The sequence below is a fragment of the Felis catus genome, chromosome B3 (assembly GCF_018350175.1).
Source record: "Felis catus isolate Fca126 chromosome B3, F.catus_Fca126_mat1.0, whole genome shotgun sequence".
Taxonomy (NCBI): domain Eukaryota; kingdom Metazoa; phylum Chordata; class Mammalia; order Carnivora; family Felidae; genus Felis; species Felis catus.
The window spans coordinates 140,300,421-140,327,710 of record NC_058373.1 but is presented as its reverse complement, the minus strand read 5'-3'; positions in this window follow the sequence as shown (position 1 = coordinate 140,327,710).

Genomic DNA, 27,290 nt, shown 5'->3' with positions numbered 1-27,290 from the left:
GCCACGCAGAGCCTGGTTAAGATTCTCTCTCTCTCTCTCTCTCTCTCTCTCTCTCTCTGTGCCTCCCCTGCTCACGCTGTCTCTGTCTCTTTCAAAATAAATAAATAAACTTAAAAAATTTAAAACAAACAAGCAAGAAATGTAAGGTGAGGTCACCCACCAGTAGAAAGTATGCTGGGGGGGGTGGGTATTTGAGGAGAGAGAAGTTGTTAAACCATCATCTGTGGGGCTGGAAAGGTAAATTAACTTGGAAAAGGCAGAAGGATTGTCTAGTCAGATTCATGCCTGTTTCAGATGTGCGGTCACTCCTTGACACGCGTCCCCTCAGCCCTGTTTTGTAATAGTCCACAGCCACAATCGGCATCTTGAGAGCAAATGCAGAATAAGTGGGCAGTGGGTATAATCAGGTGTGATGATTAATTTTAGGTCATCCTGGCTAGGCCACAATACCCAGATATTTGATCAAACGTCATTCTAGATGTTTCGGCGAAGGTGATTTTTATTTATTTTTATTGTTAATTGTTAGAGAGAGAGAGACAGAGGCAGAAAGAGACAGAGAGCGGGGGAGAGGTAGAGAGAGAGATGAGAATCCCAAGCAGGCTTCATGCCCAACACGGAGACGGAGACGGGGCTGGCTCTCAGGACCATGAGATTATGTATGACCTGAGCTGAAACCAAGAGTTAGACGCTTAACTGACTGAGCCACCCAGGTGCCCCAGCGAAAGTATTTTTTGGATGAGATCAAATTTAAATCAGTAGACCTTCAATAAAGCAGATAGTCCTCCATAATGTTAGTGGGCCTCATGAAATTAGTGAAAGAACTGAAGACTGACCTCCTTGGAAGAAAAAGAAATGTTGCCAAGAGACCACCTTTGGACTCAAAATGCCACTCTTCTCTGAGCATCCAGCCTGGCGATTTCTACCCTGGAGGGTTCTAACCATGGAGATTTTGAACTTGACTGACTCCAGAGTCACAAAAGCCAAGTTTTTTAAAATAATTCTATGTACACATCCTGTTTGTTCTGTTTCTCTGGAAAATCCTGTCTAAGACACCAGGTTTAGGGAGATGGGTGGGGTTACTAGGAAAGATGGATGAATGGAGAATGCTCAATGGAATGAAATCTGTTTTCTAGGGGACGGTCATGGTTGTGGTCAGGGAAGTTGTACCTGGCGGGAGACTGTATCCAATCAGAAGGGGCTAAGTTACCCTGGAAATCAGAAACAAGCCCAAAATCTCAATGGCCTATATCACAGCAAAAATGTATTTCTCATGCAGGATAGACATGGCCTCTGTTTGTTGTGACCCTTCGAGGGACTGGGCTGATGAAGGTTCCCTCTTGGCACTGGCTCCCAGAATGACAGCGACAGGAAGGAGTCTCTCAAGGACTCGCACTTGTGACTAAAATCCACACGTCACTTCTGCGCAGATTTAATTTGCCAAAGCAAATCACAAGGCCTCACCCAATTTCAGGAGGTGGCGAAGGAGCTGTTCTGGCATGGTTGGGAAAGAAGAATATCAGAAACTTGAAGGAGTTTTAATGACGAGCAAGGACAGCAGATACTGACAAAGTGGTAGGATCGATGGGCTGGAGGTCCCAGGGAAGCTGCAGAAATTCTAGACTCAGAGGAGTAGAGTGATCTGGAAGCCTGGAGGCTAGTCAGAGTGTGGTGAGTGGCTGAAGCTCAGTCTCAGAGATGGGGAGGCCATCAGAGATGACAGTTTGAAGGGAGGACACCTTCAAACTGGTGGACACCCGAGGAAGGGTATAGAGTAAGACCCATGCAGTAGTCTTTCTCAGACCTTGGAGAGCATCAGGACTTCATGAAGGGCTTGTTCGTATACAGATTGTGGGAACCACCTCCGAAGAATTTCTGGTTCAGGCCTAAGGTAGAGCCTGATGATTTGCATTCCTGACAGGTTCCCAGGAACTTCCCATGACCTTCACCTTAGAGCTATGGATACGTGAGGAACAAGAGGCCTTGGTGTTAGATAGGTCACTACCATGGATAGTGAAGTTTTTAAGAATGATGAGTGGAGAGGCGCTTGGGGGGCTCAGTCAGTTAAGCATCCGACTTTGGCTCGGGTCATGATGTCACAGTCCGTGAGTTCGAGAGCCACTTCAGGCTCAGAGCCTGGAGCCTGCTTCGGATTCTGTGTCTCCGTCTTTCTCTGCCCCTCCTCCCCTCTAAAATCAATCAATCAATCAATAAACAAACAAACATCAAAAAAAAAGGAATGATGACTGGAGCCAGTGGCTAAACTAGTTCATGATTCCTGGGGGCAATAGTTTATTGACAAATGGTGGCACCAAGGATGATTATAGAAAATCTGATGGTATGGACTTCAAAGATTTTTATTGTGAAAAGAAGAAAATAAGATGGTTTGGAAGCGGCTTTGAGAAGCAAAGAACACACTTCTCCAGCGTACAGATTTCAAGATAGACATCATGATGTGGAAGAAAAAGAGTGCCCGCTTGATAACGCTCTAATGGAAATGGTGTCTTAAAAAAAAAAAGTGTGACAACCACATAAGGGGAAGTTTTTATGTGCATAACTGCCATCTGCAAGTGAGACTATTTTGTTTCTTCCTTTCCAGTCATTGTCTTTTTATTTTCTGTGTCGTATTGGTCTAGTTGCAGCCTCTGAAATGATGTTAAATAGCGTTACAAGTAAGCATCCTTGCCTTGATCCCAAACACAAAGGCAAGCTAGTATTTCAGCGTAAAACGTAACATCAGCTGTGGCTTCTCATGAAGCCATTCTGTGATTGATAAAGTTATATTCTGTCCTGGCTTTGCTGAGACGTGTAGGATGACTAAGTATTAAATTTTGGTGAGTGCGTTTTCTTCATGTATTGAGCTAATCGTAGGATTTTAATTTTTTGTTGTTCTGTTAAGGTGGTGAAATATATTGGTTTTTAAAATGTCAAGCTAACTAGATGTTAGTGTATCCTAGCATTCCTGGGATAAACATTCTTGGTTATGATAAGTTAACATTCTTATGCATGGCTGGATTTGATTTGCCAAGTTTCTGTTAATAGTATTTCCATATATGGCGATGAGAGATATTAACTGTCATTTTTGCTTTTCTTGTATTACCTTTTCCTGTTTTGGTTTTATAAGAATTCCAACCTCCCAAAATGGAATTAGAGAGTGCTGCCTTCTCCCATACTTTCGGAAAGGGTTTGAATAAGACGGTTACTATTATTTTTTTAAACATTTGATAGATTTCACCAGTAATGCCATCAGACATAGAGCTTTTTTTGAAGAAAAGCTTTTGAGTAAAAACTAAATTTTCTTGATAAATGTAGGTCTATACATAATTCCAATCTGTGATATATGTCACTTTTGATAATATGTGTCCTTCAAAGAGCTTGTCCATTTAAATTTTCAGGTTCATTGACATGATAATTTTTTTGTTGTTCTTATATTCTTTCATGAACCTTTCAATCTTCCCAAGAGATGCCTCTTTAATCCACAATGTTCATTTGTAGTGTCCCCCCCCACTTTTTTTCCTGATATGAGTGATTTATGGTTTCTATCTTCCTTTGTTGGTCAATTTAATAAGAGCTTTAATGTTACATTTATCCTTTCAAAGAATCAACTTTTGGTTTGGCAGAATTTCTTCCTTCCTTCCTTCCTTCCTTCCTTCCTTCCTTCCTTTCTTTAAAAAAAAAATTTTAATGTTTATTTATTTTTGGAGAGAGAGAGAGAGACAGAGCACGAACGGGGGAGGAGCAGAGAGAAAGGGAGACACAGAATCTGAAACAGTCTCCAGGCTCTGAGCTGTCAACACAGAGCCCAACATAGGGCTCGAACTCACAAACCATGAGACCATGACCTGAGCCAAAGCCGGATGCTTAACTGACTGAGCCACCCAGGCGCCCCTCTTTCTTTCATCTTCTATATCACTGTTTTTCACTTTTCACGTTACTTCTGTTTTTCTGCCAACTTTGAATCAAATTTCCTCTACTTTTCCTAGTTTCTTAATGTGTAAACATAGACCAATGACCTTAAAATATTTCTCCATTTTAAATTTTAATCACGTCGAGTGGCAAATTTCCCTCTGCATGGTGATTTATCCACATCTTGAAATGTGTCATTAACAACATTTCATCTTTTCCTTTTAATGTCTTTTCTGATTTTTTTTTCCTTGATGCATAAGCTATTTAAAATATGTGGGTCAACTTGGAAATTCTCCAGGTATCTCTTTGGTTATTGCTTTCTAATTTCTGTTTTCAAAATTATTGAGGCTTCGTGTGTAACTAGATTATAGTCTGGGGTGGTGAAGATTCGGTTGTGTACTCTAAATGTCCTGTGGGTCAATTTGGTTTATAAGATCATTCAAATCTTCTATACTCTTGCTGACTGTCTGAAATGGTTTCATTTTACCTTCATATCTGAGACATCTTTTAGTTGGATGTACATTTCTAGGTCGATAGGGATTAAAACATTTTTTCACTACTTTACAGACATGAGGCAATTGTCTCCTGACTGCAATTCTTTTGGGTGAGAAGTCAGCAGTAATTTTTAGAATTTTTCCTTATGTACAATATTCCTTTTTCTCTGGATGTTTTTGCCTGTTTTGAAATTTTTACTTCAGGTTTTGCTTTTCTGATGTTATTATGGTGGGCCTATGTGTAGATTTCTTTATGATTATCTTACTTGGGTTTTGTTAAGATTCTTGGGCCTATGTGTTGATATATTTTTCAGATTTGAAAAAAATGTCAACTATATTTTTCAAAAAAAAAATATGCTCCAATTCTTCCTTGTAGAGGGGCAATCTTTTGCACTTTAGTGTGTATAGTATCATTCTTGGCCTCTGCCCACTAGAGGGTAACACCTGGTTATGACTGTCAAAGATGTCTTCAGAGATCATCAAATGCCTAGGGTATATGCACTCCTAAGGTGTGGTCTTTCTGGAATCCCAGCTGAATACTCAGGCATGGAGTGAGCGCCTTCCACTGTGGCACACCAGGCCTCCACATCTCTCGGTTCCGTGTGAATTCTAGAACACCTGTTCTCCCTATAACCCTCCACTCTTCCTCCAATTGCACACCAGCTTGTTTGTGCGTGTACTGTCCAGTGTTTGTCCCCGGACTCCGGGATGCCCCCTGCATATTTATTCAATATAATTAATAATAATTCTCTTATTCTCTGCCAAGCTGCTTCCCCTCAGTTATTTTGCATCTCAAAGTCTAGCCATGAACACTGATGTCAGTTTCCTTAACTCACAAAATCACTGTGCCCTGTTTTGTTTCATGGTATTCCCCCCCTCCGCCACCACCGTGTTGTCCAAATATGACATCAAGGAGAAATTTGGGGAAGTATTGGGTCTCGTTTCTTATTTCCTTTCATCCAGAAATCACAACCCCATGCTGCCTGTTGTTCAATGTCTGTAATCAAATCAGTGCCCAGTTTTATGGTTTCTGTGGTGGGATCGGCTGGTCTGGTACCAGTTGACGTTCGTAATGATCGCTGTGCTGTTGCCATTTGAGTATAAATCTACAATTAAGTTCTAACAGTGATACTAGCACCCCCGACCCAGACACACAAATAAACACACACACACACACACAGAGGCACACACATGTGCACACACTTTGGGGGTGGAGTGGACTTTCCCCTGAAGTATGAAACTTTCCTATGAAGTCTATAGGCAACCATCTTATAAAGAGACTGATCATAGGATATGAAATGTAGTCATGTGGGGTGCCTGGGTGGCTCAGTCAGTTAAGCTTCAGACTCTTGATTTTGGCTCAAGTCATGATCTCACAGTTTGTGAGTTCAAACCTCATATCCTGCTTTGCACTGGCATCATGGAGACTGCTTGGGATTCCCCCTCTCTCTCTCTCTCTCTTTTTTTCCCCCCTTCCCCACTCGTGCTCTCCCTCTCAAAATAAATCATCATTTAAAAAATTAAAAAAAAAAACAGAGGAAATGAGGCCAATGTGGGGAGATTTATCTGAGTGAAGGGGTGTGAAGGCGCTCATAGCACATCCTGGGATAGAGGGAGTCTTAACACCCCCTCTGTTTTAAGACTGGGTACAAGTTAGACTTTCTTCTATATGTCTTTTCCTCTCCTCACTGAATCTCTATAAAGTTTTGTCAAAGTTGGAAGATTTTCCACTCTCTATAAAATGAGGAAGTGGGACGATTGCACACTTGAATGTGAATATTTAGGCCTATCAATCCAAGCCCCCTTATTTTGAGAGTGTATGTTATAAGTAATTAGTGAAACCGAAATTGATGCACTGGAGAAAAGAGGGGATACGAAGGTAACACAGGCATAGTCACTACAGGAAGCACCTACTATTCCCAGATCCAAGAAAAGAACAGGAAGAAATTGGATTTTTGAGCCTCAGCGCTGGGGGAGGGGCCCTGTGGAACCGGGACCCAGCTATCTGGGAAGAGGAACATCAGTCTGCTCATGGTGCTTCTGGACTCAGAAGAGGACCCAGGGGCCCGGGCTCTGGGCAAGAGAGCTTCCTGGCTGGTGCTGGCATCACGGAGGAAGCAGCAGGTCTGGAAGCATCGGGGGGAACAGAGTCTGGGCTGTAGGAACCCATTTCTGCGGCCGGGGCGTGGAGCCATTGCTGGGGCGGCACATGACCGCTACAGCAACAGCAAAGAGAAGGGGCAGGAGCAGGTTCTCTGTCCCTCATCTCCCTGCAGACCCTGCAGCATCCTTTCACAGCAGAATCTGCTGGGGAGCTGGAGGCAGAGGAGAAACGCGCTTGGAAGGGTCTGGACGCGGACAGCGGGAGGAGGAATGCACGAGAGCAGGTTTGGGGACGGGCCGAATTGCCAAGCCAGCACAGCCGTGGATGACACCTGTCCCGGGGTCACTAATCATCGAGGGACTCAGGCTGGAAGCCCGGGAGGGTGGCTTCTTGAGGAGGCCGCATTACACAAATACACAGATACCGCCTTCTCCTGTGGGCACCCAGCACGGACGCCTGGAGACTCTGAAAAAGCCAAACATCACAGGCACTTTGAGGGGTACCTGGATCCTCTACCCGTAGGGCGAGCCTGACAGGTTTCACAGTTTGGATATTGATGGCCTGTGACCCCGTTTTTGGATTCACTTTCCAAACTTTCGAAGCGTGGCTACGCCGATTAGATGGATAATGTTGAATAAAGGGCAGATTTCATGGCTAATAAGAAGGCACTGGCTAAATAAATTGTTATACACCGATACTACAGAAGACTTAAACATAATGCCATAAATGAATATTCAGGGATACAGGAAAACATTCTAGTTAGACTTAGAAAAAGATTATGAACCTTATTGTTGAATTCTCTCTCCATAAGCATTTATCTTCATATGAATCTGTACATTACTTATACAAAAGCATTTACAGCAGAACTTTACGGAGTTTCTGTAAGGGTCCAGCCCAGATGTAGTTCTTACTCTTTTTGTGTTTATATTTTTTAGTATGGCCTGGATTTTCCAAACAGAAAATCTACGTGTTATTTTCTTCTATGAAAAATAAAATAGACTTTTTTTTGTTTTAATTTATGCTTTCTAGAAATAAGAAAGGATAATGTGTCAAAGTAATTAGAATGTGATTTTCTCAAATCCTTCTGAACTGATGAAGCCTCTATCTACCCTCCCACCGTATCACCCCTGTGGTGGGAAATACGGTGTTAGGACATTTCCCAAATTCCTAGAACTGTCCTCTATGACCAGCCTCCCATAGCAGCAAGTTCTTGGAATAGTACTAGCAAATGCTTCCCTCTTTTCTTAGTGGGAAGGATCTTTTAACCCTTCTCCTCAGTGACTGCCTCTTCAGTGCTTTTCCTTAGCTGCTTCTGGAAAATTCCTCAACATGAGAAGTCTGGTTCCAGCGTTCTTTTTTTTTTTTTTTTTAATTTTTTTTTCAACGTTTATTTATTTTTTGGGGGACAGAGAGAGACAGAGCATGAACGGGGGAGGGGCAGAGAGAGAGGGAGACACAGAATCGGAAACAGGCTCCAGGCTCCGAGCCATCAGCCCAGAGCCTGACGCGGGGCTCGAACTCCCGGACCGCGAGATCGTGACCTGGCTGAAGTCGGACGCTTAACCTACTGAGCCACCCAGGCGCCCCCCAGCGTTCTGTCTTTATAAAGCCTCCCAGCATCCAGCTGGAGGAATCATTCCCTTGGTCGTCTAGGAGCTCAAGGCTTTGCCTTTTGACAACTCCTGAATTCCTTTACGAATAACATTTTAATTATAAGCGGTTATGTGAAGTTTGTGTGTGACTATCTTTCTCGATAGGGTCAGAGAAAGTGTTTTCCGCATCTCCAACTGTCAGAACTATCTTTGGCACCTAGAAGGAGCTCATCACATGTAGGTGGCATGGATTAATACAAAAATTCCTAGGCAATATTGATGTATGCAGAATTTTTAATGCTTATTTATTTATTTTGAGAGAGAGAGAGAGAGAGAGAGAGAGAGAGAGAGGAAGAGAGAGGGGGGACAGAGAATCCCAAGCAGGCTCCACACCACAAGCACAGACCCTGACCCAGGGCTTGATCTCACAACCCATGAGACCATGATGAGCCAAAATCAAGAGCCAGATGGTTAACTGACTGAGCCACCTGGGTGCCTGTGATGTATGCGGAATTTTAAGGGGACCCACACATGTACTGCCCCTTGGGGGACACACAGTCCCCTCCCCTTCAGCTTGAACAGGATTTGTGATGATGGGCCATCACTCCCATGATGATTATATGGCAGCAGGGATTATGGAAGTGTAATCAAATCCCTCATCACTTGACTTTGAGTGAAGCGAAAAGCAGATGATCCTGGGTGGGCCTGACCTCATCAGGTGAGCCTGTCAATGAGAGTGAGGCCTTCTTGAAGGAAGAGGTTCAAAGTGTGAGAGGGCCTCCGGAGGGGGTCATGGGATGAGGACCGGAGGGAGCCTCTAGGAGCTGAGAGTCAGCCAGCAGTTAGCAAGATGACGAGGGCTGAGTTCCTCCAGCGACAAGGAGGCAGACTCTTGTCAACAACCTGAGGGCACATGGGAACAGATCCCTCCCTAGCTGAACCTCCAAAGGAGCACGTAGCAGGTGACAACTTGAATTGGCCCCATGAGACCCTGAGCCAGAGACCTGTAGCCAAACTATGCTGGACTCCTGGCCCACAGGAAGCGGGAGGTAACGAACGTGTGTCGTTTAAGCTCCTCGGTGTGTGTGGTGATTTGTTCCACGGTACACGAGTCAGCGTTCTCCAGAGAAACAGAAAAATGATAACTGGTTAATTATATATAAGAAATATGTACAGATTTGCTTAAGAGATTTGCTCGTGGGACTATGGGCTGGCCAGTCCAAATGCACAGACTGGCCAGAATGCAAACTCGGGAGTCTCGAAGCTAGGTTTCTTCTTCTCCAGGAAACCTTAGTTTTAGTGATTAAGCCCTTTCAACTGCTTGGACGAGGCCCACCCCCGTGATCAAGGGTAATCTCTGTTACTTAAAATTAGCTGATTATAGGTGTTCACAAAGTCACTTGCAGCAACACTTAGATCCGCGTGTGATTAAATAATAGGGCACCGGGGTCCAGCCAGGCTGACGCAGGAGCATGATTCCCACCACAGCACACAGTGACAGAAAACGACTACAAATTCATTGATGCTGGAAGGACAACATTAAAGTGGTATAAATAAAACTTTTTAGGGCGGGGGCGCCTGGGTGGTTCAGTCGGTTACGCATCTGACTTCAGCTCAGGTCATGATCTCGCTGTACACGGGTTCGAGCCCCGCGTCGGGCTCTGTGCTGACAGCTTGGAGCCTGGAGCTGCTTTGGATTCTGTGTCTCCCTCTCTCTCTGCCCCTTCACCACTCATGCTCTGTCTCTCTCTGTTTCTCAAAAATAAATAAACCTTGAAAAAATTTTTAATTTTTTTTTCAACATTTTTTAATTTATTTTTGGGACAGAGAGAGACAGAGCATGAACGGGGGAGGAGCAGAGAGAGAGGGAGACACAGAATCGGAAACAGGCTCCAGGCTCTGAGCCATCTGCCCAGAGCCTGACGCGGGGCTCGAACTCACGGACCGCGAGATCGTGACCTGGCTGAAGTTGGACGCTTAACCGACTGCACCACCCAGGCACCCCGAAAAAAAATTTTTAAATAAAAATAAATAAATAAAACTTTTAGGGCAGAGCACGGCATATAGCACACTGGATAAATGACTGCTTTTTTTTTTTTTTTTTAGAACCATCTGCCTGGAAATTTAATGTTTTAAATAATACCTGTTCCCCACATGCACAAGGCAGCGTGATATAATGGAATTATCACTGGACACAGAATAGGGATCGTTAGCAAATGTCGGTTCCAGAATTTGCCAGCCCCTTTATTTGGGGCAAGTCCCTTAACTTCCTTTGACTCCTGATCCATGAAATGGTCTCACCCGGCAGGAAGAGAAGGTGCATTGATCTAAAAGTGCTTTCTAGCTGCACGGAACGCCTCGGAAGTGATCCAGCAGGACTTAAAATGAAACAGGCTTCAAGACAGTGGGAAAGAGAACCAGAAATTTAAAAATCCACTTAGAAGAATAGGAGAGCACATTTCTGTTGAGGGCCGATGAAATTATCGTGGTCAAGCAGATGGAGGCTGGAGATTTGCAGTAGCAAAGGTAAAAAGAGAAAGATGATGAGATATATTCATTTATTATTCCCACGACAACTGCTATGTCCTGGGACAGGAGGGGACGCACATTTACACGTCCAAGAAATATTTCTTGGAGATATTTGATTGTGTTGCGACTCAGAAAAGGCAAAAATGATGGACGTGCCCAGTACAATGGATGCGAGTCAGACCGGCCTGAGTTCAAGTCCCTGATCTGCCAGTTCCTAGATATCCCTCCGAAGAAGGTGGCCTCTCTGAGGCTCCATTCTGGCAACCCCCAGATTGGGAAGAGGCATATCTTCTTTACTGAGTGGCTGTGATGTTTTTAATGAAGCCAGTGCATCTGAAGAGCTTAACACAGTGCGTGATAGAGAAGACCCAGACCCATTACGTAGTCAATTTGAATTTTGACCATCATTCTTCAGGCAGATATTTAAACGTCCTTCCTGTGGTCTTTGGTCTTGCAAAGTCATGGCAGAAGTTGCCCAAAGTCTAGAATGAACACACAAGTTTTAGTTCCATCTATACATACCTTCTTTTTTTTAATAAAGTTTATTTATTTATTTTGGGAGAGAGCAAAACGGGGGGGGGGGCACACAAATGGAGGAGGGGCCGAGAGAGAGTAGGGAAGGGACAGAAGATCCAAAGCAGGCTCTGTGCTGTCAGTGCAGAGCCCGACGTGGGGCTTGAACTCACCAACTATGAGATCATGACCTGAACCCAAATCCAGGGTGGGACGTTAAACCGACTGAGCCACCCAGGCGCCGCTAAGCTTTAACTTCTGAGTGCGCTGTTCTAGGAACTACTTTAGAGATTATACAGCCATTGCGAGTTTCACATTTATCGTCTATCAAAGTTCAGCACCGAGGGAGGTGATGGTATCTGCCTTGGCGGGAAGTGGAGTAAAGCTAGGAAATACTACAGGTGGGAGTCGAGCACAGGGACTCTGCAGCCTTCCAGACCTCAGTGACAGCCCGATCTTCAGACCCTGGATCCATCCCGCCCTGCTTACTGCTCGCAGACCATCTCAACCTGGGAAAACGGATGGTCCTTTCCAGGACGATGTTCATACACATGAACCTCACATCTCAACGAACATGTGTCTGACAGCAAATTGATGTCAGGACACGCTGCACTTCAGCAATTGTAAGAGGGCAAAATTAGCCCCTGCTCAAGTAAACCCTTCCCGAATGCAGCACCGGATGCTAATAAGCTGAGAGCTTATCTTTGTGAGACCTGAATAAGCCATAAAATGGAAGCTCTTTTTTTTTTTTTTCCAAATAAGAAACTGCCATACACCAGTAAGTGCGATTATCCGAAGAGAAAGTTGTTTTCCTTATTTATTTATTTATTTTTTCCTTAGGATATCACACCTGCTAGTCTGCATTTCCACGGGTTCATAGTCTTTCAATTAGATACTCAGTTGAATATAAATCACTTTGCCAGTGATCCTCGCGGAGGAATGTTTGGGGGGGGGGTTGTGGAGAAAGCAAAGAAAAAAAGCTTTGCAAACAAGAGGCCTCATCATCTCAATATTACACTTTGTCATTAATGACACTGACTGTTTCATTTATAATTCAGCCCAACTTCAGAGTAATTTGTGCTGAGAGCAGGAGCAAAGAGGGGGGACAAAACGAAGGCTGGAGAGAAAGTGTTTATATTAGAAATAATTTTAAAATAGTGTCTCTAATGCACAGTGAGAAGTAATATTATTTTCACCATTGAAATTCAATTATATGCACAGTAGTTTTGTCTTTCTCTTAAGTAGCAAAACGGTTCTATAAAGGCTTGAATGTGGTGATTGAGTATACGTACCTTCCTTCTCCTTTTTTTTTTTTTTTGCACTGCATCCTTCATATACTTTTATTTACAAATTAATTATCCTTAGTGGAATTTGTTTTGAATTTTTTTAATGTTTATTTTTGAGAGAGAGACACAGAGATAGAGTGTGAGAGGGAGAGGGTCAGACACACACACACACACACACACACACACACATACACAGAACCTGAAGCTGGATTCAGGCTCTGAGCTATCAGCACAGAGCCCAATGCAGGGCTCGAACTCACAAACAGTGAGATCAGACCTGAGCCAAGGTTAGAGGCTTAACCCACTGAGACACCCAGGCGCCCCTAGTGGAATATTTTTTAAGGTGAAGGAGGTTCTATTTTTTTTTTAATGTTTATTGTTTTAATGTTTATTTTTGAGAGAGAGAGAGAGAGAGAGGCTGTGAGTGGGGTAGGTGCAGAGAGAGAGAGGGAGACACAGAATCCAAAGCAGGCTCCAGGCTCTGAGCTACCAGCCCAGAGCCTGGTGCAGGGCTCAAACTCATAAACCAGCAGATCATGCCCTGAACCCAAGTAGTATGCTTACCCGATTGAGCCACCCAGTTGCCCCAAGAAGGTTCTCTTTCAAGAGATATTTCAAGGGGCGCCTGGGTGGCTCAGTCGGTTAAGCGTCCGACTTCAGCTCAGGTCACGATCTCGCGGTCCGCGAGTTCGAGCCCCCCGTCCGGCTCTGGGCTGATGGCTCAGAGCCTGGAGCCTGCTTCCAATTCTGTGTCTCCCTCTCTCTCTGCCCCTCCCCCGTTCATGCTGTGTCTCTCTCTGTCTCAAAAATAAATAAACGTTAAAAAAATAATAAAAAAAAAGAGAGATTTCAAGATGTGAAGAGCAGAGATCTTAAGATCCCTGGTTGCATTCGTTTGTTCTGTCCACAAGCACGTGTTACCCCCTAGTAAGTCTCAGGCACCATGTTAAGCACAGAAATTACCAGGAAGTAAAAATGAGTCTCTGCCCACATAGGACATATTCCCAAAGGGAGGTGGTCCCAGAATAAACAGTTACGAAGAAGGGATGAGAAATGGCAGTGGGGCTTGGGAAGGATGCACCATGAAGGCAGCCTTTGATCCGAGGCAATGGTGGACAGTAATGTCGAGGGTGACTATCTGGGATCCAGGGCAGAGTGTGGTGTGCTGGGGACCCATAAGAAGACCCAGTTTGCTAAAGAGTAAAATGTGAGGTGGGTGCTGTTGATGGAAGGAAAGATGGGCAGCTTGGGGGTTTCCACATCGTGAAGGACTTCAAAGGATGCCCAAAAGATGAGTGCATGCGAACGGGTGAAGTCAGAACAAGTTCGTTAATAGCGTCAGGGTTAATTTCCGGGTGATCAATGGGGGAGGCAGTGTTACAGGCACACAGGGACTCTCTGCCCCATTTTTGCAACTACTTGTGATCCTAAGACTATTTCAAAGTAAAAATGTTGAAAATACTGAAAAAAAAATCACGCAACTGTAAAAAACGACGCTAAGACATGAGGGTGGTCAAGTGTCAGTGCAGAGTGCGGTCCAGAGATGGGTTGCCTAAGAGGTTGCACTTGGAAGAAACTTCAAGGTTTTCAACGATGCCCACCTGTACCGTGCAGGAAATTAAGTGGAATCCCAGCCAGGACTAACGGGTACCACGATACATCAGCAATGGAGCTGAAATGAAATAGGCTTGTCTGTTGGCTGGCTGCTTGTTTCATTTTCTGTGTGCACTTGGTTGGAGCTGCTGACCTATATTGGAAAGAGCACAGTCTTTTGAGTCAGACGCCCTACTCTTCAGCCTACCCATGTGTGCTCAGCTCTACGTGTCACGGGTTGTGTCCTGAAGTAGCTTCAGGCACACTCTGGACTGGACAGCCCAACACCCACTTCACCTCCATTACCTGCGGGACCCAAGTTCATATGTGCTCCACGCTCTCCACCTGTAGGGCAGAGGAAGTCACAGCACCTGTTGCATAGGTTTGTGGCAAGGGCCAACCTCGATTACCTGAGTGAAAAGATCTCAGCGTCTGTTGGTGCACAAGGGTGTGAAATCATTATTACCTATTGTTATGGTTTGAGCTGATTGAATCCGGATGTGCTCTTTGGCCTTTATGAACTTCCAAGTCCACATCTGTGAAATGGGAATAATCATATGTACTCAGCAAGGCCACTGACAAGATGGAGTGAGATGACAGGTGTTGTAGGTGTTGAACGGAGGACCCATTAATGCCTGTTGGTTCCTCCTCTTGCCTCTTGATTGTCCTTCCTACCTGGCCAGCCTCCCTGTGTCCAAACCCACCAAGTGCAAGTGGCCTAGTCCCCCAACCCCCACCTGTAGCTTGCCCTGCTCCAAGTTCCTGCCCAGGTCTCTCATCTGGGAATATACCCTTTTTTGAAAATAGATATTTATTATGGACAAAATGGAAAAAAAAGTGTAAATAAAAAGCAAGAAAATGCCCTTCAAATTCTATGTCTGAAGTCTTGTGCTATGGAACGTTTTGACACAATTTCCTCCAGGTTCATTCTACGTGTTTTTACACGGATGAATTTATTCAGAGAGAGAACAGTTGTGTATCCTCTCATTTATCGTTTATAGGGGAGCAGGGTAATGAGCTAAAGAGCCTTTTCCTTTGTCATACATTTTATTTCAACAACTTACAGTGGCTGCATAATAGTCCTTTGTCAGACGGTATACGTATGTATTCAATGATTCTTGCATGGGAGATTCTTTATATACATATATTCTCCATGTGCGTGGGTATAGATAGATATAGATATAGATATAGATATAGATGATATAGATGATATAGATGATATAGATGATATAGATGATATAGATATAGATGGCTAATAATAAATAACAGCACCATAAGTGAACACTTCACGCATAAAACTAGGACTCACCAATGGACTTGCCTAATGTTGAGTTCGCGTCTCTCCCTTAGGTTTCTGAATGTCATATGCTCTAGCTCTGGATTCTGCCCTTCTGGTTTTCTGAAATTCATCACTGCTGGGTAACTGCTTCTTGCTTGGCTTGTGACCTGGCTCCTAATCTCTTTGGGTACCATGTTCTTCCTCCCAAAGAAGGCTCCTGTTCCATTTCTGCTTGCCAGATATTATCAGAGTTAATATGACTATCCTCTGTTTTTCACAAGCAGAAACAAACAAAAACCCACAACAGACTCTTTCTGTTTTATCAGGATGACTTTGCAAGACACTTTGGTCCTCCCGTTTTCTTTACTTCGGTTTCGAATGGAAATGTCAGCTACTCTAAGAAGCCTAAAGTAGAATGGGGAAAACATGAACCAAGTCCGTTCTCGGGGGCTTGGCCACGGTGCAGATATGCCCAGTTACTAGATTTGAGCTACAGCAGAGCTGAATTCCAGGGTCAATTCTCCCACCTCCTAAATGTGTGGAGGAGGAGGAAGTCTTGAACTTCTATGACCTTCAGTTTCCTGCCCAAAACCAGCACCTACAGTAGATATGGGGACTTCTGATCCTGGGGCTTGTGCTGGTCACTGGCACTTATCCAGCCTCTGAGACGACTGGTACAGAAGTCATTGCTAGAAACTCATGACACCATTGCTCACTATTGAGGTGAGCTTAGACAGGATAGTGACCCCCCCAATAAGCCTCAGTTTCTCTCTGAAAAAAACAAAGACAGAGAAGCACATATCTATTTTGTAGGGCTGTTCTATCAAAAGGAATAATGCATTTAAAGTGCCTGGCATATGCCAGACATTCAATAAATATTCATTTCTTCTCACTCTCCTCCTTCCTAATGCCATCTTGGATTTCACCACAAGGCGTTTGACCAGGCAAAGAAGGTCACGTTGGAGACTCGGGCAGTGTGGAGCCGCACTCCTCCAGACTTTTTAGAGAGTGATTGAAAGTTAAACTCGGCCAGGAGTCTGGTGACGTTTGGGTGAGAGACAGAGTTAAATTAAGGTTTAATCTTAGCCCCTTCCATGTGTTAACCAGGCTGTGCAGAGCGGAGAGCTTGAAAGAGATTCAATGCTGAATTTTCTCACTAATCTGATGAGAAGAGAGAGACATGGAAAAAAAGAAAACAAGAGAAAGAGAGAGAGAATCAGAGTTCAGATGGCTAATTTTCTAGCCAGCAGCTACTGGAATGTTTCCATTAGGAGATAGGAAAAAAGACAAATACAAATAATAACTGTAGATGGGCTTTGTTGGCCAGAAAAAGTTCTCGTTCTGCTGGGGTGAAGGGCAGTGGGCAAGAGAGCGATGGAAGCAGGTACTCAGGGGACATATTTCATTTTAACGTGGTCACTTGGGTACCTCTCTATCTGCACATTCAATTAGCATCGTGGGGAAAAATAGAAGTCCCTCACATGCCAGCCTGCTTCCCCAGCTCCGGGGACAGAGCTGGGTAAACACAGTGACCTTACATTGCTTCCCTCAGAGAGCACTTTCTATCTCTGTGTTGGCCTTCAATGTAAAAGAAAGTGGATATATTAATTCTTGCCCTTTTCTGTTTCCTTCGGAAAAGAAAAGGTTTAAGTGTCGGTTTAAATGAAAGCAGTTGAGTAATTGTCTTTTTTGTACATTCTCCCTTGTCCCCCTGAGTCATAAGACTCAGCCCCTGTGACTGTTCCTTTTCTCTCTTCCTTGCTCAAGTGTATTTTGCTGATTCACTGAAACAAAGCCCACGTGTCCACCCATCCACTGTCTTCCAGGCACGTAGATGGGAAGTGACCAGGTGAGCTTTGGATGGACCTCCAAGGCCAGGGCCACCGGCTGTGAGGCTTCCTCCAGGCTGGTCTCTCTCCATTTTTTTCTTGTGGTTCCAGGTCTCCAGTTTAACTTGTTTGGCCTTGTGCTCTCCTGAATCATTTCTTTCAATCATAAGTCCCCGAGAAACCCTTTACCCTTCATTTTCCAAACTTTACCACTCTCATTCTCCAACATCCTGATCAGATCGTATGCCCCTGGCCTCCTTACCCTAACTCTGCATAAAAATTCTGCCACTCACCTCACCTCTGCACAAACTTGAGGGAGTCTGAGCTCAGATGCATTCATTCCTCCATCCATTGTGTTTGTTCTATTTGTGGAGGACTTTCCAAAAATGGTCACACTACTTGTAGTCCCATATGCTCTTTCAAAACCTTGTCCCTCCCCACCAAGAGGTGATCTTTGTCCCCTCTCCTGGAAAGTGGGTCGCATTTGTGACTGTTGCCCTGGCTAACAGGAATCGGAGGTGATACTGCATAAATCTGCACTAGGTGAATAAAGGGGACATAGTCCTTGCCTGGCTCTCTTTCTTAAGATAACACCCTTAGAACCTCCATGTTGGGAGGAAGCCCAGGCCACATGAAAAGGTGGCATGTAGGTGTCCTCATTATTAACAGCCTATCGCCAATATCGAGCACCACACGTGTGCATGAATGGGCTTTCAGATGGTTCTAGCCATTGAACCACTCACTCTTGACTCAAATTTTCCAGCTGAAGAGGCCTCAGACATCTTGGAATGGACACCACTATCCCCACTTTCCCTTATTTGTATGGCTGACCCACAGAATCTGTGAGCCTAATACTGGTCACAGCAATAAAAAATAGAACACACTTCATCCATCTACATACTTATCCATCCAACCATCCATCCAACCATCCATCCATGCATCCATGCATCCATCCAGTCATCCATCCATCCATCCATCTATCCAACCATACATCCATCCATGCATCCATGCATCCATCCAACCATCCATCCATCCACCCATCCACCCATCCATCCATCTACCATCCATCCATCCATCCATCCATCCATCCAACCATCCATCCACCCATCCACCCATCCACCCATCCATCCATCCACCCATCCATCCATCCATCCAAACATCCAACCATCCAGCCATCCAACCATCCATCCATCCATGCATCCATGCATCCATCCAAGCATCCATCCACCCATCCACCTATCCACCCATCCACCTATCCATCCATCCACCCATCCACCCATCCATCCATCCACCATTCATCCTTCCATCCATCCACCCATCCACCCATCCATCCATCCACCATCCATCCTTCCATCCATCCACCCATCCACCCATCCATCCACCATCCATCCATCATCCATCCATCCATGCATCCATCCATCCATCCATCCAAGCATCCATCCATCCATCCAACCATCCAACCATCCAGCCATCCAACCATCCATCCATCCATGCATCCATGCATCCATCCAAGCATCCATCCATCCATCCATCCACCCATCCAACCATCCAGCCATCCAGCCATCCAACCATACATCCATCCATGCATCCATGCATCCATCCAACCATCCATCCATCCATCTACCCATCCACCCATCCATCCATCCACCCATCCACCCATCCATCCGTCCACCATCCATCCTTCCATCCATCCACCCATCCACCCATCCATCCACCATCCATCCATCATCCATCCATCCATGCATCCATCCATCCATCCAAGCATCCATCCATCCATCCAACCATCCAACCATCCAGCCATCCAACCATCCATCCATCCATGCATCCATGCATCCATCCAAGCATCCATCCATCCATCCATCCACCCATCCATCCAACCATCCATCCATCCATCCACCCATCCACCCATCCATCCATCCACCCATCCACCCATCCATCCGTCCACCATCCATCCTTCCATCCATCCACCCATCCACCCATCCATCCACCATCCATCCATCATCCATCCATCCATGCATCCATCCATCCATCCAAGCATCCATCCATCCATCCAACCATCCATCCATCTATCCATCCAACCATCCAACCATCCACCCATCCATCCATCATCCATCCATCCATCCATCCATCCATGCATCCATCCACCCATCCATACATCCAACCATCCATCCATCCATCCATCCATCCAACCATCCAACCATACATCCATCCAACCATTCATCCATCCATGCATCCATCCAACCATCCATCCATCCATGCATCCATCCATCCATCCATGCATCCACATAAGACACATTCATTGATACCCCATTGTGTGCCATAGGCATGGACATGGAGGCACAGAGATAAAGAAGTAAAGGTGCCTGCCTTGAGGAGCTCACGGTCATGCCAGTCATTCTACTATTGATCCATGAATCCCAATCATAAAGCACCCTTCCTAAGATCCCATTTCAGACATTTATAGTCGATTATGCATGTGTTTGTGCTTTGCCGTTCCAATTAAGCTCCTTTAGAATAAGGGACCAGCTCCATATTTCCCATGGTACATAGCACAGTTTCATAAACTTAATAGATGTTTGATACAGATTTGTTAATTAAAAAATTCAGTTCATCTACTCGCATTAGGTTTTCCAGGTCCCAAGCAAATAAACTAACTACATCTTGGGAAAGACCTGAATGAATGAACCCATTCTGTGAATATGAGTGAAGGAATAAAGACATCAACAGGTTTTTCTTTTTCCTTTCTTTTTTTTTTTTTTTTTTTTTGGTTCTTACTATGTGACAGGAAACTACTGTTCTATTTAATCCACGTAGCAATCCCATAAAAAACATGATAATCCTCAAATTACAGATTTTGAATTTAATCCAGACTGGCTCTGTTATATGGCCACGACTGTGGCTCTAGGAGGCTGGCCAATGCCACAAAACCCTTCCCAGCCAGTGTGGTGGCTCCTGCATGAAAAGGCAATGACACAGGTGACATTTGCTTACGAGCCTTTGAACAGGCCACCTTGAAGAAGATGCCTCCCACCGTATGACTTTGTACCTTCTGTGCCTCCGGTGAGTGTGTAACTTTGTTGCTGCCACACAGTCTGGATGCCCCCTCGTTCTTTTCCCTAATGACCACTCAGGGCAAAATGCTCCTGATTCCTACTCCCATCCACACATGGGAAAAACAAGGCACGGGACTTAGGAAAAACCAGTGTAAGATCCTCGTGAAGCCTCAAAAATTAAAAACAAGAATAAAAACGAAAACACATGCTAATGTTCATCAGGAAAGCTCTACTTTAATTGTGGCTCTTACACATTTTGTGAACATTGCTGGGCCCTATTTCAGGGAACACAGAGAAGAAACCGAGGAGTTTGGAGGCATCTCTTGTCACAGCTGAAAGCACGTCTTACCCTGCTCCTGGGCTCCCAGGAGGAGGCCCTGTCCTAATGTGAATATGCCCTATCACTCTGAGTGACCTTGACATCCAAAGCCTTCAGTTTCACACACACACACACAAAACCCCATCTGTGTTGAGGCTGTGGGTGGTAGTGTCTCAAAAGATGATATCACTGTTTATTAAAGGAAACTGTGGTGTTGGGAAATTATTCTTTGGGTAGTGGGACTTCTCACAAGAGAATCCAAGAACCCCAGAAGCTTCTGGATAGCATATGTGGTTCTATGGGTAAAGGAATACTCATGCTTCTAACAAAGTCCTCCTCTGCTGCCTCTAGAGAACTGTGTAATTGGGATCAGAACTCTGGATGTGATGAGAGTGACGTCATTATCCCACATCATTTTGAAAATGTGGAAATCAGAGGCTGCTGGGGTGAGGGTGCCACCCGCCCCCAAGGTCACCAGTGGTTCGGGAAAGTTGTGGTCAGTTTCAAATGGATCTGTGGAGCCAACACTCTGCAGCCAAACACTAGTCCCATACACCCTAGTCTGCCCACCTCCCCCACCGTCTATCCTATTCTTCACCTTCCCAGCTTCTGACCTCCTGGTGGGTGTTTTGGTCTAGGGCTCCTTCCTTCTGTAAGGTCTGGCCACGGTCTCTCTTATAAGCAGTGTCTTTCCCTAGAAGAGGGCCAGGCATTGAGCACATAAGCATGCCAGGTAAAGATCCTCTGGGGACTGGAAAAGAATCATTCAGATTTAAATATGTCCACCGTTCTGGCCAAAGCAACACGTGTGCTGGTTGAAACTGGCTGGACTTGGCTGTACATGCAGGGAATTTGGAAACCACCGCATGGACCAAACCATAAATGAGGCGCGATGTTTCGTTTGACAGGTGGGTCATCAAATGACCCCTGATGGATCTCCCACCTCCTAGAACATTCTTTCTTTCTTCTGCAAGGCAGTCCAGCGCTACTGCAATAGAAATCCTCTCTCCCCAAGATAGAACTATCCTTTTCTCCTTTGGGGATTCCCATGGCTATATTGCCATGCAAGTAAAAAGGGGAGTAAATAATATCAATCCTAACCACAGCGATAACAGCAGGAAACCCATTGCCGGACGCTCACATGCCAGGAAGGTGAAAGACTAATTGCATGTTTTCATTTAATAGGGAAAAGTCTCCTAGGGATGGAAATTCTCCTTTATTTCATCTGGCAGGCTAGGAAACTGAGGCACAGGGAAGTAAGCTTTACAAAGTCCAAACACCGGTATTGGGAAGGCTCAGTGACACGCACGTCTTATTCCTGAGCCCCCCTCCCTCACCACCAGACATCTCTCTCTGTCTCCACCTACCACTTAGGAAGGTCTTCAGGACTCTTTTCTGACCTTATTGTTTCACATTCCTCTCTTCTGCCTCGACTATGAGCTTTTGAAGGAGAAAGACAACACCTTCAGCCATAGTGAGGACTCAAGTAACGTTTTATGAATGGGGTAGCCGTGGCCTTGCAAACTTTGAGGCTCAGAATTGTATGTTGACATCATCACGCATCACTGTGTTGTTACTGGAACACATGCAGAGCCTCGCGCGAGGGGGACACGTGGCAGAGTCATTTTCTTATTTTCTGTACTTTCCTTCTGTTTGTTTTTTAAATCCGCGACTGGCCCTTTAAGTCGCCACGGTGCCATCGCTAAGTTTTGCTGCATAAAGGGCTTTTCCTAAAATGGGACACTTCATTCTGATTGCTTCCAATTACATCCTCACTTGATGTGAATCAAATCAAGACTTTGCTGCCTAACACCCCCATGATCTCATCTCAGTAAAAACCCACCAAATCGTGACTAAGTATGACAATGAAGGAGGACTGATCCTCACGTGTCCCCTTCAGTACAGGCAGGGCAGTGCCCGTGGGGCGCTCCAGAAGCGTGCTTGTGATTGGCAGGGGTGCCCAGACGGTTGGCAGGAGGAAAAAGTTAATGGGAATAGGGGTTACCCTCAAGGCACCTGGTGAGGAAGAGAGGAACCTCTGATCTGGGTAATCCACACTCTGTCAACAACCTCGGACACAAGATCATTGCATGCAGGGTTCCCGCAAGTTATTTCTCACACTAGTCATTGCACACGATGTTCGGAAACAAAAGGAATCTATAATCAAATAATTATGGGACACAGCTCATAGAGGAAGTGTCACAATGTACATTTGCATATGGAATCTCTGAAATGTACAGAAAAGAACTCTCAACTGTAATCTGGTAATTTGCACGCTTCCTCAGGAATTATGGCAGGGGGCGATGAGTTGTCGTGGATTACACATTCTCTCCAGCTTCCTTGGTCGTAGCCCTCTGATGTTATCCACATCGGCAATACCCTTGACTGAAACATTACATTCCCCAGCATCTCTTACAGCTGGGTACGGTTGCGTGACTACATTCTGGTCCATGAGATAAAAACAGGAGTGTCATGAAAGATTTCAGGAAAGCTATTTAAAAGGAGTGATGTATCTGGGAGAAGCACCATGCAAATCCACCATGCTTCCTATTCCCTCATTCCTGTTACTTGGAATGCAGATGTAATGGCTGGAGCGCTAGCAACCATATTGAACTACTAAATGATTTTGAAAATGGAAGCCATTGCAAAGGATGCTGGGAAGAAAGATGGAAGGATCTGGGCTCCTTCTCATATCACCCCAGGGCTGCTCACCTCTGGATGACATTTGCTCAAACGAAAAATAAATTTCCATCTTGTTTAAGCTACTGTCCTTTCTGGCCTCTTTTATTAGTACTGAAACATACATTCAGATTAAATTAGTCACTGAAATCTTTTTTGGCATAACTTACTATTAACGTCCTTTGGAGCAAGCACATTTTGGAAAACATGGGAATCAACCCCCAATATCTACATCTGCAGGAGGAAACCCCAGACCAGAGAAGAGATGTCACTTGTCACAAGTGATACTGACAAGTTTAGCTGTGGCTCTGGACGTTGGCCCAAGCAATCTGAAAATTGGTCCCTTGCAAAATAATTTTATTTTATTTTATTATTATTTTTTTTATTTTATTATTTTTTGAGGGTGGAGAAGGGAGGAGAGAGAGGGAGAGAGAATCTCAAGCAGACCCCACGCCCAGCACGGAGCCCGACAGGAAGCTCGATCTCTGGACCCTGAGATCATGACCTGACTTGTCATCAAGAGTCGGATGTTTAACCAACTGAGTCACCCACACGCTCCTCAAAAATACATTTAGATCTAAATATTTTGGATCAAAAATACATTAGTATAAATTCACTCGGTGCATGAATTTACAGATCTTCGGATGCCTCAGATAGAAACTCAGGGTGTCTCAGAAAGAAAGTAAGCCATTTCAGGCAACCTGTCCTGAAATGTTCACCACTGGGCATTCAGGGAGACTTGAAATCCCTTTGTCACTTAGGCACAAGAGGGGGAGATTCTCTCAGAGAAGGCAAGGGCCTAGCACCCAAGAATGGTACCTTTGTCTTCTTTGCCTTCAAATGCAAATATATCAGGAAGAGCTTCACATTTGCCCCACCAGAATGCCTCAGTGAATGGTTTGAGTGGTCTGTCAGTCTGTCTCACAGCTCCCGGGCTGATTAAAACACCTTGAGGAGGGCACTTGCTGGGATGAGCACTGGGTGTCGTATGTAAGCGATGAATCACGGGAATCTACTACCCCCGAAACCAAGAGCACGCCGTATACACTGTATGTTAGCTAACCTGACAAAAAATTATATTAAATAAATAAAATAAAGAAAGTAAATAGAATAAAACACTTTGAGGAACCTGTAAGTTTCTACAGAGGCAAAAATGGGGACCCTATTTATTGGGGCTCTTAAATAGATAGATCCACTTTGTCAAACCCATGGGGACAAACTCCTGTTCCCGTCTTTCATGACTCTGAGTGCACACACACACACACACACACACACACACCCAGACACACCACACCAGATACGCTGTGAATTCTGCTGGGCTGAAATGGAAACAGGGAAAGAGAAAGCTGGATCATTAATTACTCCTCCATTGTTAGAAAAAAAATTAAATGATGATATTGTTACCTGAGGGCTTGCTGACAGACTTCGTCTGTTCTCCTCCACTTGGCGTAAATCCAAGGCTGCTTTCTCCCTCCTTACTTTTGAATTCTGGAATGCAGACAGCAGACTTTTCCAGCAGTAAACGAATGTGTCTAAACCCCAATTATCACGCTGTGTCACACGAAGGGGCCATAGCCACCAGGTCACTCCACCTTCAAGCAATGAAATGCCAGATCCTCGCACTATCCACAGCCTGAATCTCCCCGAAATGTCCCAGGACTTTGAGGGTCTTTCCCCGCCCCCCCCCCCACATTTCCAGTCACACCCATTTTTAATGGATTGTTAAAAACCCGAGGTGGCATTTCACATCTGGTCTCCTACACGTTCTTACATTTTCAGAGGGATACGGGAAGGTTTTGTGGCCTTTTTTCCCCTCTCTTTCCTGCACAAGCCAGAAGCTGACTATGCTAACAAATGACCCCCAGTCCTCCAAAGTTCAACAGATAAAAACGAGCATCTCGTCTCTCTTTATCATTGTCCATGAGGTCATTGCGGGGGTGGGTGGGGGGAGCACTTCGCTCTGGGCCAGACTTTGGCGAACTACAACCCACAACCCACGGACTCAGCCAGGCTGTCACTTGTTTCCATAAATAAAGTTTTCTTGGAATACAGCCATGCCCATTCACTGGGGTGGTAGTCTGAAAGTCTGTGGACCCCTCTCTCGGCAAGTGTGCGGGACCCCGTCTCCTTCTGCCCTGTGATTCTGCTCACACCTTAGTTCTTGACATTGTCCTTATATGCTGGCAAATGGGAACCTGGCTCACCTGTGGGAAGGTGTTTTTGCTTTGTTTTCTTTCGATATGTATATATATATGGTGAACTCTGTCCAAGATCTGCCCAAAAGGCTTGATTTTAGCCTGACGTCCTCTTGATCCCAGAGCGTTCTCTCCCACCAAACTGACTGTCTTCTTTACTCTACTCCGTGACTTGTTATCTCTGCATGGAAAACACATCGTTCCTCTCGCCTGGAAAACTCTCACCTCCCCACACCTCAGTCATCTTATCTGTTTCAACATATCCAAATATGACCCACCCTTCCTTTTCACAAAACTGTAGGCATCACAGTGGGGCAGGGACTGGGTTGTTTTTATCCATTCATTCCATCCCTTCCCTGCCCGTGGTGAATGACCAACATTGTTTTACATGGATGAATGAATGCATGAATGAACACTTGTTGGATTCCATACACACTTGCACCCCCAACTGAGCTGGGATCTTTCTTTCCTCTGAACTGTTATAACTGTTCTCTTTTTCAGTAATTTACTCTTTCTTTAGTATGAGCTATATGGGTACATTTGATATCACCTCTACTAGGCTGCATAATCCCCAAGGGTAAGAGAATTATCACTAGCATCACAGCGTCTAGCACATGGCCGAAGCGCAACAAATGTGTGATAAATAAATAAATGGGTAGATGGATGAATCTGAGTTCTTTCTTGGTGATTCTGGCTTATACACATGCTCTAAGCCTCACATTACTTCCTTCAGGTGGGAATGGCGAGTGAGGATATTAATCTTAGAATGAGAAATGTCTTCTCTCTTAAAAAGGGTTTGAAAGGCTTTAAATCAAGAGCCAAGAAGATTCAAGGTTAAGTAACAGCTTAAATCCTTGAGCAGTGTGGCTCTCCCTGTTCTTTTATGCGTAGACAGGAATTAAGGGTCTAATACCGGGATGGATAACTTTGGACTTAGTTGTAATATGAAGAGACAAGGAGAGAAAAAAAAAGGACTGGACTCTGAATAGGTAATTGTTGGAACGTATATATCAAGTATCACACTAACTGCGTTCAATTGAGTGGAAGTGACTAGCCCTGAATCATTTTTCCTATCCATACAATGGGTATCGCTTCATTAATCAAAGCCTAGCATTAGTGCGAAGAGGGTGGGTGGGATTGAAAAACCTCATTATGTGGATGATTCAGATGTGAAACGCTAAGAACCAATTCTTTGAAACCACAGACTTTTCAACACTGGAAACTTAGAAATAGATTGCCAGTAAGCAGGCATCTCTCCCTGTGTTTAGGATTCGTAGGACGGGCTTGTTGTGGTAGAGACAGCGGGTCCCAAATACTCCATGTGCTCCTCTCTAGTTCCCACCTCGTTTGTAGTTGGATGTGGTTCCTCTAGAAACAGATCCCAAGACAAGGCTTTTAATAGGCTGGTAGTATCTTGAGAAGATAAGGGGGCAGAAATGAAGGCAATATAGGTTGTGGTCAACGGAGCTTAACGTTACCGAAAAACTTTGGCCATCGGTGTAGAAGGAGCCTCAGGATCCCGCTGAAAGAGAAATGAGAAAGCTGGGGTACTTACGCATTACCTCGCCTCTATCACCGGCTGTGAGCTGCTCTCAGAGATCTGCTCCCATGGCAAACCAGAGGTTGCCATGCCAAGCAGCACTGGGGACAGAGATGAATACCAGGGTGCCAATATGGGGAGGGCACCAATATGGGGAATCATTGTGCCAAGTTCTGTCCAACTCACCACGAGAGAACCAATTCACTGTGAGAGAAGGTGACACGGGCACTGTCTGGCTAAAGCCTGTTGACCACATCCTCTCTCCCCTAACCAAGCTGACTACCTAGTCACAGGTTCAGATGGGTCAATGATGCCATGATGAACTGATCAACCTGGATACGTGAGCAGCTGTCTGGAACAATCCTCTCTACCTCTGACCTCC